The sequence below is a fragment of the Gekko japonicus genome, unplaced genomic scaffold (assembly GCF_001447785.1).
Source record: "Gekko japonicus isolate JY-2015 unplaced genomic scaffold, Gekko_japonicus_V1.1 scaffold2678, whole genome shotgun sequence".
NCBI lineage: Eukaryota > Metazoa > Chordata > Lepidosauria > Squamata > Gekkonidae > Gekko > Gekko japonicus.
In genome coordinates, this window is record NW_015177099.1 from 197,500 (window position 1) to 218,148 (window position 20,649).

The following is a 20,649-nucleotide window of genomic DNA, read 5'->3' on the forward strand; positions in this document are numbered from 1 at the left end:
CTGCCGAGGCCGCCTCGTCCTGGCCCTGCTGCTTAAGGCTGCCGCCCTCCCTTGGGTGCTGCCGCCGCCGGCCAGAAGATTTCCGCACCGACTGACCCACTTCTCCCAGCTGCCGCCTCCCCAGCGCCTTTCCTGGCCCCTGCCGGCGAAGCCTCCCATGGGCTGGCAGGTCGCAGGAATGGGCCGTGCTGGGTAGGGGGGCTTCTGACGGGGGGGGCAGGTGCAGTTTGGCGCCCCTAAGGACTGGCCTGCTCTCGGTGAACGCCTAGTTCGCCTAGTGAGTGAGCCGGCCCTGGGGGCAACAGTGGGAGATCTTCTAGTGTCCTGGCCCCGCTGCTGGTCCTCCTGATGGCACCTGGTATTTTTGGCCACTGTGTGTTGGACTGGATGGGCCATTGGCCTGATCCAACACTGGATTCTCTTATGTCCTTATGAATGATGGGGCAGGGGGAATGCGGTTGGAAGGGCCGTGTTAGTTTGCAAACTGCTGCTTGAACTCACATTTCTAGCACTCCCTGGCGGGCCTACTGGGCCCACATCAGGGTCTCAGGATGGGGCTACGGCTGAGTCCAGCGGAGGCAGGAGTTCCCTTCCCAAATGCCCCCCCCTTTACTCCCCCAACCGAAAAAAGGGCCTGCTTCTTGTTCCTTGTTTTGCACTTCAGAATGACCAGCAACGGGTCAGATTGATACATTCAACTTTTCTGGTACCGAAAGACATTGAAAACACTCACCACCCCCGCAAAGAAACAAATTCCGCTTACAAAGTGGGACAAAACTGGGGGGCTAAAAGGGTTTGCCAACCCCCAGGTGGGGCCTGAAGTTTCCCCGGAATCACAACCGACTTCCAGGGGGCAGAGATCGGCTCCCCTGCAGAAAAAGGGGCTGCACGGGAGGGAGGGAGGACTCTACGGCCCCGGTTCCCATCTCAGGTCCCTCCCCGGCCCCCAACCGGGCATTTCCCAGAATCTCCCCCCCCCCAAAGTCCAGCAATTTGTCGGGAGTTGGCAACCCCGGCTGAGAGTCTTCCTGGCCTTCCACCCTCCCTCACCGAAAGGCGCCTCTCCCCCCCCCCTCCCACTCGGCCTCTCTGGCAAAAGGCTCCTCGGCTTTAACCCTTCCACCAGCGCTGCAGAGAAAAGAAAAACGCCTCCTGCCTTCTCCGGGAGGAGGAGAGTTCCCGAGTGGGTCTGAAGCGGAGGAACAAATGCAGAGTCCGGCAGCGACTTTCAGACCAGCGAAAGTTTATTATGCGCCTACGTGCGTGCCTGTGCATTCCAAAAAGTGTTCCTGGCTCACGAAAGCCGCGCATACCTTGGGTGAACCTTTGTTGGTCTGAAAGGTGCCGCTGGACTCTAAATGTGGGTCTTCTCCATCATCATGAGAGCCAGTTTGGTGTCGTGGTTAAGTGGGCAGACCCCTATCTGGCAGAACCCGGTTTGATTCCCCACTCCTCCACTTGCAGCTGCTGGATGACCTTGGGCAAGACTTAGTTCTGATAAGAGCTGTTCTTGGAAGAGAGCAGTTTCTGTCAAGAGCTCTCTCAGCCCCACCTACCTCCCAGGGTGTCTCTGGTGGGGAGGGGGAGGGAACTTCACTTAGGCCAGATTCAGGTCGGTCCTGTGTTGGTTTGAAGCAACAAAGTCTGAGTCCAGGGGCACCTTTAAGACCAACAAAGTTTTATTCAAGGTGTGCGCTTTTGTGTGCAGGCACACTTCCTCAGGCACATTGAAATGGAAGTTATCTGTCCATACAGCAAATTAGCAGACACATAATGAAGTTGTTTTAACAGACGTGAGAACCAAACAGGAATAGCAAGCTGAGTTTATTTGGTCACCATTTGTTTGGATTCAATTCTTGGGGGGAGGGGGATGACAGTGAAACAAATAAATATGTCAGAAGGTAACAGCGCTCCGTGCGCCTTGGCGTTTAGTCAGGCTGTCCACATGACCACGGAAACGTCTTCGGACAGTGCTGGCTCTTTGGTTTGGAAACGGAGATGAGCACCGCACCAGAGTCGGATCCGACTGGCTTTCAAGCAAGGGAGACCCTTACCTTTACCTTTATGTAAAGTTGCAAATGACTTATGGAGACCCCGGAGGGTTTTCAAGGCAAGAGGCATTCAGAGATGGTTTGCCATTGCCTGCCTCCATGTAATAATTTTGGACTTCCTGGGTGGTCTCCCATCCAAATATTAGCCAGGGCTGACCCTGCTTCACTTCCAAGGTCTGACGAGATCAGGCCAGCCAGGGAAATTTGGGTCAGGCCAGCCCTACCATGCAGGGGTTTTGTGCGGAAAAACAGGGTGAAAGGAGTGGTTATAGCCCTGTAATCTGCTGGAAGCTCCTCAGAGGAAAAGGTAAAGGTTTCCCTTGCTTGAAAGCCAGGCGAGAATCCGACTCTAGGGGGCAGTGCTCATCTCCATTTCCAAGCCGAAGAGCCAGCACTGTCCGAAGACATTCCCGTGGTCATGTGGCCAGCATGACTAAACACTGAGGCGCATGGAAGGCTGTTACCTTCCCACCGAAGCAGTACCTATTTCTTGCTTTCGAACTTGCTAGGTAGGCAGGAGCTGGGGCCAGAGACGGGAGCTCGCTCCTTCACACGGTACTAGGATTTCGAACTGCCGAGCTACCGACCTTCCGGGCTGCAGCTCAGCATCTTAACCTATGAGCCACTGCGGCCCTTTCCGCAGAGGAAGGGTTTGATAACATCTAAATTAAGAAGCTTCCAGTCCTTTGCTTGAAGGGCTCAGCCAAAACTCATGTAGACAACTCTATGTAAAATATATATTTTTTTAATTAGGCAAAATGCAAACTGGGAACAGTTCCTCCAATCATCAGTGAAGATTAGGAAATGCCTTTTTTGTAGCCAGTTTGCTGCAGCAGTTGTTCGCAGGTGATTGTGCCAAATTGTGAGCAGTTTTAGCAACAGTCAGTCAAAACGCTGCCTGAACACAGATTATTCTGGGGAAGGGGTGGAATCTGTACAATGACACGAACATCTCGTTTGCTAAAGAAAATGATTTCCCAGATGTGAGGTCTGGAGCCCTTGGAACTAACTGATGAGCCTTGTAGAAAAGAGGGAGGAAGAGGGTTAGATGCTGTTGAACAGGGTGTCGAACTCCTTTGTTATGAGGGCCGGATCTGACATAAATGAGACCTTGTTGGGTCGGGCCCATACTTGTCATAAAATGTAATGCCAGGTAGCGGAGATATAAACTTTATAAAGGACACAAGCACAAAGGTGTTTTTTTTACTTAAAATAAAAACATGCTTAAAACATTAGCACTCTTGCAATATTTTGTTTATTTAACAGTGTCTGATAACTGACGCCCCTTGCTCTGAATTATTGCATCAAAATGTCTGTGCTGTTGCAATTGTGAGCATGCTGTTCAAGTGTGTATCTGTAAGCTGCAAACCTAATTTTGATTTATTGACGTTCACCACAGAAATCTCGTGCTCAAAGCTCTAGGACCCAGGAGGAAACATGAAATAGCTGAGCGATTGAGAGAGTCTGGCAAAGTAAGCTATGATGCAGCAGCAGCAACAGAACTGGAAGCAGGAAATGGCCAGTTCCAGTGCGGGCCTGATAGAAGCCCTCTGGGGGCCTGATCCGGCCCCCGGGCCGCATGTTTGACACCCCGCTGACGAAGGTAAATCAATAGGACACAAAACAAAAAGCAAAACTGGGCAGTCTGTCAGGATTCCCCCCCCACCCCCTACCAGACCAGAAATTTTATGGGCTGCCTCCACTGGAGCAAAGTATTTTCTTAGCGTTTCAATTAAAGCATCATTGCTGGCACATAAAAGAAGAAACACCAACGTGACGAAGGTGTCCGACGAAGGGAGCTCAGACTCTCTCGAAAGCTTAGACCGTGAAAATCTTCTTGGTCTCTCAGGTGCTCCTGGACTTGAATCAAACTGCCCAATGGAAGCCAATACACATTCAGTGATAATCAATTTCAGCCATCTTTCCACGACGCCATATTTTTAACATCTCTCATTCACTGGTGGTGAAGGGGAACTCAATGTACTGTAGAGCAGGGGTGTCAGACTAATTTGTTATGACGGCCGGATCTGACATAAATGAGACCTTGTTGGGCCGGGCCATGTTTGTCATAAAATGTAACGTCAGGTGTCAAGGTCTGGGGTGCAGGCAGAGGGACGTCCAAGTTCAGTCCGGGGTCTTGAGCCAAGAGGAGTGGAGCAGGAACCGAGAGTGAAAGTCCAAATCACAAACCAGGAGCAAGGTCGTTCAAGCCAGAGTCAGAAGCCAGAGGAGGGTAGCAAGAGCCGAGAGCGAAAGTCCAAATCACAAACCACGCAGGGCTATTTTTGTAGCAGGAACTCCTTTGCATATTAGGCCACACACCCCTAATGTAGCCAATCCCCCAAGAGCTTACAGAGCTCTTCTTACAGGAGCTACTGTAAGCTCTTGGAGGATTGGCTACATTAGGGGTGTGTCGCTTAATATGCAAATGAGTACCTGCTACAAAAAGAGCCCTGCGTGACCAGGAGCAAGGTCAGTCAAGCCAGACTCAGAAGCCAGAGGAGGAACGAGGTCTGGAACCAGGAGGTGGAATAAACACAAGGCGTCGCGGAATGTGATGAATTTGCTTCCACAAAGGAGCCAGCTTAGAGCCTGAAGCTAAATAGACCTCTGCTGTTGTTTCCAATTAGTGCAGCAGCACCAGCAGCCAAGCGTCTGTCAAAACTCAGGACTAACGGATCGTCTGCTCCGCAAGCGAGCTATGCGACGCATCGTTGCTATGTCCTGCTGGAGTCGGTCTCATAAGCGAGCAACTGTCGGGGGCAAATCGAGAAGGCTTTTCATCTGTGGCTGCTCCTCATCAGCTGTTTCTGAACCAGGTGCCAGTGCAGGCGGTGATGGCAGATTGCTGATCTCTGCAGCTTCAGAGGGGCCAGCTGTGGGTTCTGCCGGAACTGGCAATGGCCCTTCCTGAGCACCCATGACATCAGGTAGCAGAGATATAAACTTTATAAAGGACACAAACAAACACAATTAAATATTTTTAAACTATACATAAAACATGCTTAAAACACTAGCACTCTTGTCTATTTAACAGTGTCTGATAACTGACACCTCTTGCTCTAAATTATTGCATCAAAATGTCTGTGCTGTAGCAAACTTGAGTATGTTGTTCAGGTGCGTATCTGTAAGCTGCAAGCTGACTTTTGATTTATTGACATTCATTACAGAAATCTCATGCTCAGTGTTCTGATCCTAGGACCTAGGGGAAAACATGAAATGGTTGAGCATTGTGAGCTCTTGTACATACATTGCTTCATGTACTGGTCAAGAACATGAGACGGCATCCTGACACACAGACGTGGGCTTTATATCGGTTAGGGTGCCGGTTCCAATCGTTGTACTTACCGGCGTTCAGACGGGGCACATCTGCTTCCTGTCCCTAACCGATGTAAAGCCCTTTACACCGTTGCACTCTGCCACTAGGTTCCAAGTGGTGGTATATTGAGTGCAAAGGTGGTAAACGGTGCACCCCGGCGTCTGACCGCTCTCCACCGGTGCCTAGCCATTTCCGTCGGAAGCCTGAGGCTTCCGGCTTTCCCCCGCCATTTTTTTTAAAAAAAATAACGATATGCACTCGGGCGAAGCTTCGCCCTGAGCGTTTGTTTTTTAAAAAAGCAAAAGCCCTTAGTTTACCTTCCCGGAGGAGTCCGGGACTTAAGGGAGGCCAGGTTGGGATTTAAACTTTAAAGGTAAGTCCTTACCTTTAAAGTTTAAATGTTGAGCACTCTTCTGAACGTTCAACCTTCCCGTCTTCAAAAATTAAGTCCAGCAGATCACTTCAGGTTCGTATCTTCCTTCTCTAACCTCTCTGTGCTCATCCACATAGTCGAATAGTCTCTAACATGACCCTCTGCCCAGTTCTTAGAATGATTACGGTACCAGTCACCTCTTCTTTGCCGTCGGAGCGCCAGCAACACGCCGAACCTCTCCCAAGGGATCCGCAAGATGGAGGTAAGTGTGATCGTGTTTATGCCGACAGAAAGGCTCCGTCTGAACGCACCCACTGAGGACTGTTTGTTTGTCTACAAAACTATAGTCTTCCCCAGAGAAATAACTACAACTTCCTACAAAGGAAATGTGCTAGGTGAACTTGGTCTGGACACAGACTCTCAGCCTAATCCACCTCACTGGCTTGTTGTTATTCCTCCTCTAAAATAATTCACATTGCTTTCTTACTGAGAAAGACTGGAACATGAGGGCATGAACACAGTGAAAAGGGGGAGGGAACCCAGTTGCATCCAGGAGTCCAACAAAAGACACACACAGAGAGAGCATAAGGAGCCCAACAGAACACACTTTAGGAAAGCACACAAAAGCTCATACCTTGAACAAAACTTTGTTAGTCTTAAAGGTGTCTGGTATTTCTGCTATGCAATTGAGGCAGTCCAGCAAACCAAGCTCTCCCTCATTCCCTCCCTCCCTCTCTCCCTTCAGGGAGGAGCCTCAGCCAGTGGAAAGAATGAAAGCTTTCCCTTTGTCTCCTGTATATGATTGAGGTAGCCTGGCCAGGAAGCCAGCTCTGGCTGGTACTCTCCCACCCTCTAGGAGGAGGAGGGGGTGGAGCCTCAGCCAGTTCTTTACCAGACTCATTCACACAGGAGATGCTTGCCTATCTATCTCTCCTGTGTGAGTGAGAGAGTCTGGCAAAGTAAGCTGTGATGTAGCAGCAGCAGAACTGGAAAAGGAAGCAGGAAACAGCCAGGGCCTTGTGGGCCGGACTGCAGCCCTCCAAGGTCCTGATCTGGGCATGTTTGACATCCCTGAGATAAGGAGTAGGGCGGCTTCCCCTTTTAGTGAGTGCAGATTTCATTCTGGGACCCTTCAAGAGGTATGAATGACTTACTGGCTTTGTATAACCAGTTTAAACTTTGGGCAGTTCCTTCATGCCAGGCAGGATTAAAAAATAATAATAATGTTATTGGGGAATGTGTAGAGAGCCTTACCTGCAGCAGGTGCCATGGGAGCCACGAGAGAGAGAGAGAGAGAGAGAGAGAGAGAGAGAGAGAGACTGAGAGAGAGACTAATTATGCCAGCTACCCTCCTTCCAAAGCCCTTGCAGGGGTGTTGATTTCTATGGTTTTCCGGCACTATCAACACCCCGTAATAACCTCAGAAGAGCCCTGCTGGATCAGACCAGTGAGGATCCAACTATTCCAGCCTCCTGTCTTACACAGCGGCCAACCAGTTCCTCTGGAGAGCCAACAACAGGGTGTAGAGGCCGAGGCCTTCCCCTGATAAGAACATAAGAAGAGCCCTGCTGGATCAGACCAGTGAGGGTCCACCTGCTCCAGCATCCCTTCTCACATAGTGGCTACCAAGTTCGTATGGAGGGCCAAAAAGCAGGGTGTAGAGACCAAGGCCTTCCCCCTGATGTTGCCTCCCAGCTCTGGGATTCAGAGTCTTAGTGCCTCTGAATGTGGCGGTTCCCCTCAGTTACCATGGCTAGTAGCCACTGATAGATGTATCCCCCCGGAATCTGTCTAATCTCCTTTTTTTAAGAACATAAGATGAAGAAGATATGCAGCCAGGTAAGTCGCAGAGCCCCCCCCCCCGGGCCCCCAGTCCAAAACAGTCCAGTGGCACCTTTAAGACCAAGTTTTATTCAGGTACAAGCTCTCCCTCCTCTGTGAGGACAGAGCTGCACGTCCGTCCCCCCCAATAGCTAGCAATCCAAAACAGTCCAGTGGAGCCTGAGTGGTGGGTGTTGCCTTCTGACACCCTTCCGGTGATGTCAGGGGGTGTGGCATATGCAAATGAGTGACGCTAATGAGTGACGCTAATGAGCTCCTGCACCTCTTTTTCTACGAAATGACCCCTGCTTATAATAGTTCTGCCGAGATTTGTATACCTTATGGAAGGAGGGAGAGAGATGACTCTTTTAATGACTCCATCTTTTCTCAAGAGGAAGATGGCCTCCAAGCAGTAACGCTCGCGACAATCTCTCTCAGCCTTTAACTTTTTAATAATAAGGGAGACACTTGGCACCTGTGCCCTTACTTTGCAATTGCGCAAAGTCTGTTTATCTATCTGCCCTTATAAAGGACATCAAATAAATTGGTCTACTAAGAACCAAGTAATTAGGCAAGCTGTATCCTGAAGAAACTTCCATCATTTGTGGACTTCGTTTTGAAGAGAAGCACAATTCTTTATATCTGGAATGGATTTTTTTTTTTTAATTCAAGCGAAAATAAGAGGCAGCTTTTAAGGGAATTTGGAGTTTTTCCAGCTAGAGTGTTTCCAAACCACATGGTCTCTCCCCTCTTTCCAAACCTCTCCTGTAGGCCCGGACAGAAAGATGGCTCTGGCAAGGACATCATTGGCTGGGTCCTTTATGAAAACGGCCCCAACTAGGAGGTCAGAACAAACATTTATTCCACTCACGAGGGCCCCTTACCTATAAAATTATGTGGAAAAGGGGCTATTGACATCTTTCACTGGCCTTTCAAAGGACGATCAAGCAGAGATTGTGGCCAGGCTAGAAGAGCTCATATGTCAACTTCAAGGTCTGTCTAAGCAAGCGGACTTTCCTGAGGTAACCACATTGGGCAAGACCGACCTAAGGGGTCTGGAGGAGCTTTTCTTCAATGTTATGGAACAGAGCACATCACGAGGAGAGGAAGAGATGTCCTCACCAGTTGCTGACCTCCCCTACCCGTCAGTTATACCAAATGATGGGGAAGGCAGGATCTCTAAGCCTACTCACTGGACAGTATCACCAAGACTTTGAATACAAATGCCTGATGATAAAACATCTGAATCTGAACTCTCATCAACATCCTTGGTCTCTAACAATAGACTTCTTCAAAGAGCAAAATGGATGTGTATTTGATGATATGGGAAATATTCTCGAGAATATTGAAATAGAGGATTGACAATTGTCAACACACCTACTTAGAATAATCTCATGGAATGCTGCAGGGTGGTTTCGTTGCTTAACTAAGAGGAATTTCACATTACCCTTTTAAACCCGTTTTGAAGCCGTTTTTGATCCATCATGGAGTAAACCGGTATAGGGCTGCCATTTCACACATGGCTTTCCCCTTCCGGTAAAGAGCTGGATCTGAAGCGGTCTGCCATTTCAGACTGCACCGCTTTTTCCCACTTTCCCCCCGCCGTTTTTCATCCGTGCGGGCGATCTCCAGCTTTTTTTTGGGAACATACGCTTTAGAGCGCTATAGCACTATAACAAAATACTCCAGGCATTCCGATGGGATTGCTATAATGCTGTTGCGCTATAGTGCTATAACGCTATAAAGTGAACGTTAATGGAAAAAAGCAAGAGATCGCCCGCACCGGGGAAAACAGCAGGGAAAAGTGCATCGGAACCGGGAGAGGAAACTGAAGACTACTTGGAAGCGGTTGACAGGTAAAATGCTTCAGCCCCGTTTCCTAAACGGGACAGAAGCGTTTGTGTCTGAAATTACAAATATATTCCGGTAGGGAACCGGTTCTAAAACAGTTCTGTCTGAAATGACAGACCAGAAACCGTTTGGGAACCGTTCCTCTTCCGGATTATATCGTCTGTCTGAAATTCCTCTAGTTCACCAGGTAACCCTTTCCTTAATCAGAAATGTGATATTTTAGCGATTCAAGAGACATTGACAGACCAAGAAATTACCCTACAAGGTTATAATACCTGTACCCCAGCGAGCACTGACCTACCCGGCCCAAAAAGAAGTAGACTGGCCACAACCAGGGCTAGGGCCTTCTCGGTGGCGGCTCCATACTGGTGGAATGAACTCCCAGAGGAAATCAGGGCCCTGTGGGACTTGATGCAGTTCCACAGGGCCTGCAAGACGGAGCTCTTCCGCCAGACCTTTGGTTAAGGAGCCGCCGCCACCACCATGTATACCATCACTGACATTATTAGAGCCCATTCCCTGATTTTCATTGTTTACAGCTAGTGCCAGCGCCTGCTGCATATAACGATCAAGGAGCTGTGAAACATAGCAGACTGTAGAATATATTGATGACTGTACCGCCGTCCTTTAACTATGTATATCTATAATCTATTTAGCAGCACTTTATGGTTGTGGGTTGTTTTAAAACTGCCTTTATCTATGTTACAATTGTCTATTTATATTTTATCTTTTGTAAGTCGCCCTGAGCCTGTCTCAGCAGGGAGGGCGGGGTAACTAATGAATGAATGAATGAATGAATGAATGAATGAATGAATGAATGATGGGAGGGAGGGAGGGAGGGAGGGAGGGAGGGCCCGGGAAGGATGAAAGGGGGTCTGGCAATACTAATTTCAGCCTCTCTGGAGCTTAAATGTATAGAGAAACCCTCCCCCAATTCAAGAGGAATGGCAATAGTATTGCACAGTAAAACAAAGAGTCTGATTATAATAAATGTCTATATCCCCCCCCAAAAAAAGCCCAATTAGATGAGGCTGTTCGAATCCCCACTGCGGCCGGGTTGAGCCCCCGTCCCCCGTCCCAGCTCCCGCCAACCCAGCGGCTCTAATAACAACAGAGGAATGGGTACCTGCCCTAGGTGGCAGGGGGCACCCTCCTCCTGGCTCTGCGCTGGGAAGGCGATCGGCAGCGGTGAGGAAAAAGGAGAGGCGGCGGTGGCGATGGCGAGAAAGAAATGGCGGCGGAGAACGACCTAGGAAGGCAGCGGCTGGACCGAGCGGAGGCGGAGTTGGAGCCGGAGCAACGCGATGACGCGGGACGCAGCGCGGCAGGAGCCGTTGGGACGTTGGCCGCAAAGCTGCGCCCGAGACGCGGCGCTCTGAAGGAGAGAACATCAAAGGGAAAAAGCCTCCTCGAGTCTGGCCGACAGCCATCCGGATCGTGGGAAAAACAACGAAGCTGCCGGAGCAGAAAGACTATGCCGGGGAAAAAAAAGGTGCTGGTTGGATATCCCCTCCCCTCACTGCATTGTGGCCCTAGACAGGCATCAACTACGTTGTTGTAGTACCCTGTGAACTGCTCTGAGACCCATTAGGGGTCATGGGCGGTATATAAATCACATGTAAATAAATAAAAATAAATGAAGCTTGGAGATTCCTGGAGATCTACATAGTAAACATAACTGCGGAGCATCCAGAGGCCAACGTTTTACTTATTGCAGCTTTTAATGCTCGCCTTGGCCTAGATGATGCAAACCTGGAATTTAAATATAAGGAATTTTTTAGTGATTCGTATGTTTCTTATCAATTTTCTCCTCTTCCTAGGTGTTTTTAAGGATTCCACTTCAAATGTCTCAGGTTTATATCTACCCAAAATGGCCTATGAGTTGGGTCTGTACATTTTAAATGGGACTTTCTTAGAAGATTATCTGGCTGAGTTTTACCTATATGTCGGGTCAGAGACTTAGTACGATTGATTACATGTTAGCGTGCACTTCTTTATTGCCTCCGATAACTAACTTTAAAAGTGCTTCCCTTTTTTTGATAGTGACCACTTCCCTCTTTTTGCTCGACTTAAGTTTCTTTCATCACTTCAAGCCCCCTTCCCTTTGTCAGGTTTCCCTGTCATGGTGTTGGAATGCGAGGGGGGGGGTCTATCCTCCCTTTCTTTCTCAGCGCTACTCCGTCTCACGCTCCCGTTATCTGTAGTCTGACCTTGAGGGTGTTTTTCTGTACAATGCTCGGCCTGAGAAATGTAACCACTTCTAGTGCTGTCTAGTTCCTAGCCCGCAAGTGATTTAGCAAGTGGGGGTTAAAGGTAAAGGTTCCCTTGCTCGAAAGCCAGTCGAATCCGACTCTAGGGTTGTGGTGCTCATCTCCGTTTCAAAGCCGAAGAGCCAGCGCTGTCCGAAGACGTTTCCGTGGTCAAGTGGCTGGCATGACTAAAAAACAAGGCGCACGGAACGCTGTTACCTTCCCACCAAAGTGGTACCTATTTATCTACTTGCAATTTCTTGCTTTCGAACTGCTAGGTTGGCAGGAGCTGGGGCCAGAGATGGGAGCCCACTCCATCATGCGGCACCCGGGTCTCGAACTGCTAAACTACCGACCTTCCACAGCCTGCAGTTCAGCGTCTTAACCACTTGAGCCACCGCAGCTCCTTAAGTGGGGGTTAGTGGCCACTATATCACAGGCCATTCTTAACACGGACTGTTCTACATGTACTTTAGTATTGTGTTACCATAATAAACATCTATCTTCTGAAGAAGCCTGGATGACTAGTTTACCTGCCTAAAGTTCTTGACACCCTTCACTCTTTGCATGAAGGTTCCCTGGTATTAGGTCATAGGGAGAGATGGTCTCCCCATAGGCAAGCAAAACTCAGAAAAGTAATTGAGGTTAAAGGCTCCCAAATTTTTAAAATTCTTTGTCAGGAAGCTAACACAGAGAATGACCTCCTTACATGTTATAATAGACTTGTGCAGGAATTTAAAATTATTTTGTGTGAATCTAAAGGTCAACCCACAACACCCCACAGGAAATCTAAACCCTGGTTCGATGTGGATTGCCAAAAAGCAAGAAAAGATCTTCCTGCCCTTTATTATCAGTTTAAGAAATTAAGTGGTGACCAAAGCTTTGTAATCCAACTGGAACTCTGGTCACAAAAGAAGGATTACAGACACCTAATCCAACAAAAGAAAAAAAATTCCACCAAAACTCTTTGGGCAGAATTAATTCTAGCTGCCAAACAGAAAAACTCTTCCCCTTTTGGCGACTGGTCATGGATAAGAAACAAAATACTCTCTCCCAATACTCTAAATGGGTTAGCCAGATGTGAGGCTTTCCCCTCCGCGCTGTTGGAGGGCAGATTCAAAAGGATCCCCACCGGCGTTCCCTCTAAGCTGAGTTAGAGTGAGCCTAGCTCACAGTTTTTTAGTATGTGCGTCCTATGGCTTGTTGTCGTAATAATAAATGAACCTGAACCTATTTTAATTAATGTGAGGAAGGGCCTTCCATGAATTTGTCTATTCTCCTTTGAGAGGCATCACAATCAGTGGACACTCAGTCCCGCAAATTAACTCTGTGTTGTGTGAAGAACTGTTTAATCCCCCCCCCCGACCTGAACTCTCTATCCAACAAATCCACTGGGTGCTCAAATCGTATCCAGGCACAAAGAGTCCTTACCACAGGACAGGGCATCTTGGGCATGCTCCATGGCCTGCGCCCACTGCTCTTGCTCCAAGGAAGTTCCTTCCGCTTCAGGGATTTTAGCTTCCATCTTTGGGGATGGTGCCCACATCTGAAACAGCAATGAGGGAGAGGGGTAAGAGATGGAATGGAAAAGAGACCAAGGAATGGATCCTGCCCCACTCCCAGACTCTGCACCCTTCCATCGGCAGACCTGCTGAGTTAATATTGAGGGATCTGAAATACTCTAGTAGAAGAGGCTGCTGAAGGAGGCTGTTAAATCTCCCATCTGGATGATTCACAGTTGGACAAATATCTCTCATGCACACTTTAGGTTAGAATAAGGCCAGATGTCATTGCTTGAACTGGACATGGAAATCCCCTCACCTGCCTCTTCTCCTCGGCCTGACTCAGGAGGAAGCCTTCCGCAAGGGCCACCGCCTGGGAACTGGTCTCCGGCCCACATCCTCTGACCCAGCCCTGCATTTCCTGGGGCAGGAGAGTCAGGAACTGCTCCAGAATCACCAGGTCCAGGATCTGCTTCTTGGTGTGCCTCTCTGGCTCCAGCCAGTGGCTGCAAAGTCCATGGAACTGGCTGCAAACCTCTCGGGGCCCGTCAGCCTCATGGTAGCAGAACTACCGGAACTGTTGGCAATGTACATCCAAGGTCATGGTGTCCTTAGCCAGGACCTTGGGCCCAGCTCTTTCCCAGGATTCAACACCACTTCCAAGTTGGAAGGGATGGGGGCCTCTCCTTGCTCTCTTGCCAGTTCCAGGTCCTTCTGGGTCCAGCTCTTCCATCTCCTTCCCCTTCTCTTGGGTCACCTCCGTCTTTGAAAACGTGCCTTTGTTTGCTTGGCTATGAAGGGAGGCTTCTCCCTGAGGGGACAGAGAGAGACAGACAGCAGCGTGTCAAAAGGAAAATTAAAAAGAATGGAAAGACACCACTGAACATCACAAACCTTCATAGTGAAATTGGCCCTAGTGGACCAGAAGAAAAGTGCTTCTTGTGCTTTGTAGACCAGGTTTAAGATCATTTCCCCATATTATAAACCAAGCTATCTTAGATGTGCCTCCTTGGTTCTTTGGGAAAGTTACGAGTCTCTGTTTGGCTCTTTAAGGATCCAATGAAACTGATGGGCCGTTGAGTCTGGACAGACAGAAAGCGCTTAAAATATGGAATTCACTGCCAGAGGATGTTGTGAGGGCCACAAAAATAAACGGCTTGAAAAAGCAAATTAGATAGATTCATTGGGGATCAGTCTATTGGTGCTACCAGCTGTGGTCGCCGAGGGGAACCTCCACATTCAGAAACACTCAACCTCTGAATCCCAGAGGCAAAATCAAGGTTCTTCTTGTGTTCTAATGAAAGGACCAGGTAGTCCTTGGTGTGAAAGACCTATCTCTACCCAAGACCCTGCCAGTCCGAGTAGACAACTCTGACCTTGATGGGCCGATGGTGTCGTTCAGCAGAAGACAGCTTCATGTGCCTGTGTTTGTGTGTGTCTCGCTCCATGTCAGCAAAGTCAGTTTGCCCCACACCACACTGTTCCAAGATGTGCCTTCCCCTCTCTGGCTGTTTTGGAGAGAATGTGGTCACGTTGATGCCAAGGGAATCAGGGGGCAACAGCCTCGCTGTACTGAATTGTTCTTCACATGGCCCTGAGTTCCAGAAAGCCCCCACTGGAGAAGAAAGTCTTCAGAAAATGCCTTCCAAGGCCGATTCCAAGCCCACCCTCTGAAGTCGTCCCTTTCTGCAGCGGAACGGTGGCCTCTGTAGTCTGCAGCTCCAGGGCGATTTCCAGTAGATCCCCAGGCCCTCCCTGGAGGTTGGCAACACCCAATCGCGCCCATGTCAGCCCCACTATCTCCCCCCCCGCCGCCCTCTGCCCTTCCCAGCCCGCCTCCCTCTGGGCGGGGTCTCCAGCCGAGGCCCTGCAAGGAGAGCCACGTGAGCATTTCCCCCAAATGCAAAGGAAGAAGAGCCGGCAAAAGAAAGGGGAGGGGAAGAGTCGAAATATCCCCCCCCCCAAGCTAAGCTGGACTTCACTTGGCCATCCCAGCCAAGAAGGCCGGATCCCAAATCTTCTCTCCCCCCCTTACTTGCGGGAGGCCGGACAGTCAAGCACAGCAGACAGCCAAGGACGCGCATCGAGGAACGACCCGCCGCCGCCACAGATGCCGGTGCGGGGGGACACATGTACAGCAGAAGTGGTGGTGCAAAAGTGGTGGTGGTGGTGGGGGAGCCGTGTTGGGCCGAAGCAGCAGAGCAAAGTCCGAGTCCGCCCAGGGAGCGGAGGGGAGGGGCCCCTGGAAGACTAAGAAAGTTTCATGCTGGGTGTAAACTGCATCACTGCGCTGCACAGGAAAGCTTCAGCCCAGAGTTATGCAAGACTGAATTATTATTCAGGAGGGCATTTTTTTGCGCAGGTAAACTGGGCTGTTCTGTCATGAAATGTTGGCGCTTCCATAAAGGGACGGAGACAGTGTGTGACTGCAATAAAAAAGGCCAATGCCATGCTGGGGATAATTAGGAAAGGTATTGAAAACAGATCAGCCAATATCATAATGCCCCTATATAAATCAATGGTGCGACCTCATTTGGAATACTGTGTGCAATTCTGGTCACACCTTAAAAAGGATATTATAGCTTTGGAAAAAGTGCACAAAAGGGCAACTCGAATGATAAAAGGGTCGGAACACTTTCCCTATGAGGAAAGGTTATAGCGCTTAGGGCTCTCTTTAGCTTGGAGAAACGACAGCTGAGGGGTGACATGATCAAGTTTTACAAGATTATGCATGGGAAAGAGCAGGTAGAGAAAGAGGTACTTTTCTCCCTTTCTCACAATACAAGAACTCATGGGCACTCAAAGAAATTGCTAAGCGGTCGGGTTAAAATGGATAAAAGGAAGTCCTTCTTCATCCAAAGAGTGATTTACACTTGGAATTCACTGCCACAGGAAGTGGTGGCAGCTACAAGCATAGACTACTTCAAAAGGGAATTAGATAAGCATATGGAGCAGAGGTCCATCAGTGGCTATTAGCCACAAAGTATAGATAGGGGCTCTGGGGCAAGTGATGCTCTGTCTTCTTGGTACTTTGGGGGTCAACAGTGGGAGGGCTTCTAATGTCCTGGCCCCACTGGTGGACCTCCTGATGGCACCTGGTATTTTTGGCCACTGTGTGACAGAGTGTTGGGCTGGATGGGCCATCAGCCTAATCCAACATTGGCGTCTCTTATGTTCTTATGACCGGGAGTCGACTTTCCCATGACACCGTCGATCTGGGATACAAACATGTAATTGGAAGACATGAATGGTAACAATCGTGCCTTTCTGTTTTGGGGGGGAGGTGGAATAATCTCCTTATGCTGTTTCATAGGCACAAACAGCTGTTTCTTGTTATTATTTTTTAACTACTGTTTCGAATTGTCACGTTAACTGCTTAGGTCTCGTCTTACCAACTGCTTTAGTCCAATGTCAGCTACACTTATCGCCATTTCCTTCTGCAACTTGACTGTAACCAGCCCTTCCTGGCAACTAAAGCAACCCTCCCCCTTTCTACCGATATGTAATGCTGAGGAAGTTCTGTTTCGCTGTACATAAGAACATAAGCGAAGCCAATGTGAATCACTCTTTGGGTGAAGAAGGACTTCCTTTTATCATTCTAACCCAACCGCTCGGCTCCTTATCTAATTTCCTCTTGAAGCTGTCCATGCTTGTAGCTGCCACCACTTCCTGTGGCAGAGAATTCCATGTGTGAATCACTCTTTGGGTGAAGAAGTACTTCCTTTTATCTGTTCTAACCCGACGACTCAGCAACTTCGTTGAGTGCCCATAAGTACTTGTATTGTGAGAAGGGTACGTCTTTCTCTACCAAGCTAAAGAGCCCCAAGTGCTTTAATATTTCTTGGAGGGGGGAAATAAATAGAACTCAGGCTCTTCTGCCTGCCACTGCCCCAGACATAACAGAAGCCATGTCGGATCATCAGGCCAGCAGCCCATCAGACACTCTGGGTAACACAGTGACTAAAACCCAGGGGCCAAAAGTTGGTCCGCCAGTTGGGCCAGAACTCCAAAAGCCCCCCCTACACTCTGCCACCCCCAAGCACCCAGAACACAAAGCATCACTGCCCCTGCCAGAGGGATCCATCTCTACCTTGTGACTAAGAGCCATTCATCAGCCTCTGCTCTTGAGAAGCCCTGTTGGGGAGTGTGTGGGAGAGCACAGTGCCGACGGCTGCTTGAGAGCTGAGCTCTGAGTGACCATTAATTTCTTCAGATTTAAGGGGTCTCTGAACAATCAGAGACCACCCCACAATCCGGGGGAGGAGCAGTGGGGGACAGGGGGCTTGAGCTGAGGTCCCGGTGAGAAGGCAACTCACTGGGAGACCTCATTAGCTCGCCCTGAAGGAATCCGGAGGAAGAAGCTCACGGTGGTGAGTAGAGCTGTTGCTACCATGAGCCAAGAGACTGATAAGTGGATTTTAAATTGAGCACATAAACGTGAGTGAAAGAAACTGTTCTGTGTTCTCAAAGCAAAGACTGTCGCATCTGTAGCCCCTAATAGATTGGAAAAATCTCCCCAATTCTACTTAACTGGCCAGAACCGAAGGGAGACCTTTCCAACTTCTGTGGTGTTTTGGCAGAGTAGAGGGGAACAGCTGGGCAAAATACCAACAAACTGTTAAAAGGAGTGCAAGAGGAAAAGAGATTTTAAAGAGAAGTATTGGAGTTTTGGGAGATAAACAGACATAATTTGTGGATGTATAAAGAGCTAGTAAGTCCCCACCCTTTCTACGATCTAAATTTTTCCCTCCACCAGGAGGGGGGCAGGAGGCCCATTATAATAAGTGGGGTGAAATGGTAGAAATGTAATAAAGACTAAAAGTGCCTGCTATGTCCATAATTGATTATAATTGACTATTGATGGTTTTAAAACTGACTCCCCCCCCCAACAGAGCACAGCCATATATGAAACAGCTGGGAAAGATGATGACCTTGAGCAAATGATAATAATATTAATAAAAGTCTAGGTGTGTGGCCAAGGGACACTGGCGATTTTCCAGCACTGGGCAGTGAACCAGAACTGAGATTAAACCATAACATTGAGATAACAGAGTCTGGGAAGTGATCCAGACAGGGGGGAAAAAACAAATAAAAGAAATAACAGCAAAAACTGTTTGGAATTTGTATAAAGCTCAGAGAACAATCAGCAAGATGTCAACTATTAAAACTGCTCAAACTGCTAAGACTACACAATCTTCACCAGGGACAGTGGGGGTGACTGTTAGCAAATTAGCAGTCCTTGTGCAAAAAGAAATGCAGAGTATGGTTGTCGAAGCAGTGGATCCAATTAAAGTTCAGATGGATCAAATGCTAAGACAAATAACACAAATAACAGAACAATTCACAAATGGTATGCAAACCATTCAAAAACAGGTGGCTGAAAATTCAAAGGACATAGTAGAGCTGAAGAAAAACAATGAGAAGAAGATTAAAGCGGTGGAAGACGATACAAGAAGGATGGAAGATAAACAACGGGAATATGAACAAGAGCTAATACGACTGCAGGTGGAAAAATTCCACCTGTTAAGATTCCAGAACATTCCAGAACATTCCAGAGGGAAAAGACAAAGACCTGCCAGGGAAGATGGCCGAATTACTGGCAGACCATATGGACATGGAAAGAGATGAAGTGGAAAAAGAGTTTGATCAAGCATTTAGAATGAATTCAGTGTATGCAAGACAGATAAAAGTTCTACGGGAAATACAAGTACACTTCTATACGAGGATGGTAAGGGACAAAGTATTGAGGGAAGTAAATGAGAAACCATTAGTGAAAGATGGAACTGAAATAAAAGTTTTGAAGGAAATCCCATGGAGGGTTAGGGAAAAAAGAAGAGAATATTCTAAATTAACATGGCTACTGAAGGAAAATGATATTCAATACAGATTAAGCCCAGAGGGCATGGTTTTTTCCTATCAAGGGAAAAAACACTGGATCACATCTATTTTTAAAGCGGAATACTTTCTAGGAAAATATGGGGAAGAACTTGGAATGGAGGAGGAGGAGGAAGAAGAAGAGGAGGAGGAAGGGGAGAATAAAGAAGGTGGAAGGAGCAGAAGCCAATCTTAATCCTAAAGAGAAGTCAGGTTGTCCGAAGGAAATCTCCAATTGGAACGCGGCACTGGACAAAGGTGAAAAGGCACCAACAGAATAAAATCAAGAGAAAAAGATTTTGGTAGTAAATATCTATGCACCAAATCAAGACCAAGAGAAATTTTATAAGGAATTCCATGAATTTATTGTTGGACAAGACTGTCAAAATATTTGTTTACTGGGAGATTTTAATGCAATTTTTGATTAAGAAAAGGATAAACAGACAGGCGGGAAGAAGAAGAAAAGAAGGACAGAAATGCCAAAAAACCTAGAACAATTACTGACTGAATTAAATTAATTCAATTTGGTAGATGCCTGGAGAATAAGGAATTATTCTATGAAACAATTTACATATTATTCGGCCAGACATGATTCATGGTCACGAATAGATATGATATGGATTTCAACAGTAATGGTTAAGGATATGTTGGAGGCAGAAATACAGGCAGGAACATATGCAGATCATAAACCGGTCTATTTGGAGTTGCAAAAAACTGGGAAGAGAAGCAGATGGACCATGAACTTAAGAATCTTAAGAAACAATAACTTTGTAAATAAAATGAAGGAAGAATTAACAGTCTTCTTTAAAGAAAAAAACCCCAAGATACACCATTGAAAGTGATTTGGGATGCAATGAAAGCATTTTCTAGAGGATTATTAATTCAAGAATCAGCAAAAATAAATAGGCAAAGGAAACAAAGGTATGAGAACTTGAAAAAACAAATAAATATACAAGAGAATATCATGGTTTAAAGGAAATAATGATGGAGCGAAAAGAAGACTAAAAATGTTACAACATCTTATGAATTGTTTACTGAAAGAGGAGATAGCAAAGAAACTATACTTTGCAAAACAAAACTTTTTTGAAAATGCTAGTAAACCGACAAGATGGCTGGCCTATAAAATTAGTCAACAGAAGGAAAGAACTTTTATTAAAATCTTGAGAAAAGAAGGGAAGGAAACCTATAGAAGTGAAGAAATCAAAAAAGCTATGGAGGAATATTATAAAACATGATAGTATGATGTTTTATGTGGAATTTGATGGTACTGCATCTCTGCACTGTGTTTTATTGCATTTTAAGAAGAAGAAGAAGAGATTGGATTTATACCCTGCCCTTCACTTGGGAGTCTCAGAGCGGCTTACAAACTCCTTAAAGAGGTAAAATAGAGGGAAATAGAGGGAAAGCTCCAGGACCAGATAGACTTCTGATAGAATTTTACCATATTTTTAAAGAGCAGATTGCACTAACCTTTAAGGATATATGTAACACGGCGAGAGAACAAGGCGTAATTCCAGATACGTGGAAAGAAGCAAATATTTCTTTGATTCATAAACAAAACTTAGATGAGAAGGGAATGAAAAACTATAGACCGATATCACTGTTAAAT

General features: G+C 47.3%; 1 pseudogene; it reads right to left on the minus strand.

Annotated features, from left to right (window-relative positions):
• LOC107124782 overlaps positions 1 to 20,649 on the minus strand; it is a 74,003-nt pseudogene that overhangs the window by 40,444 nt on the left and 12,910 nt on the right.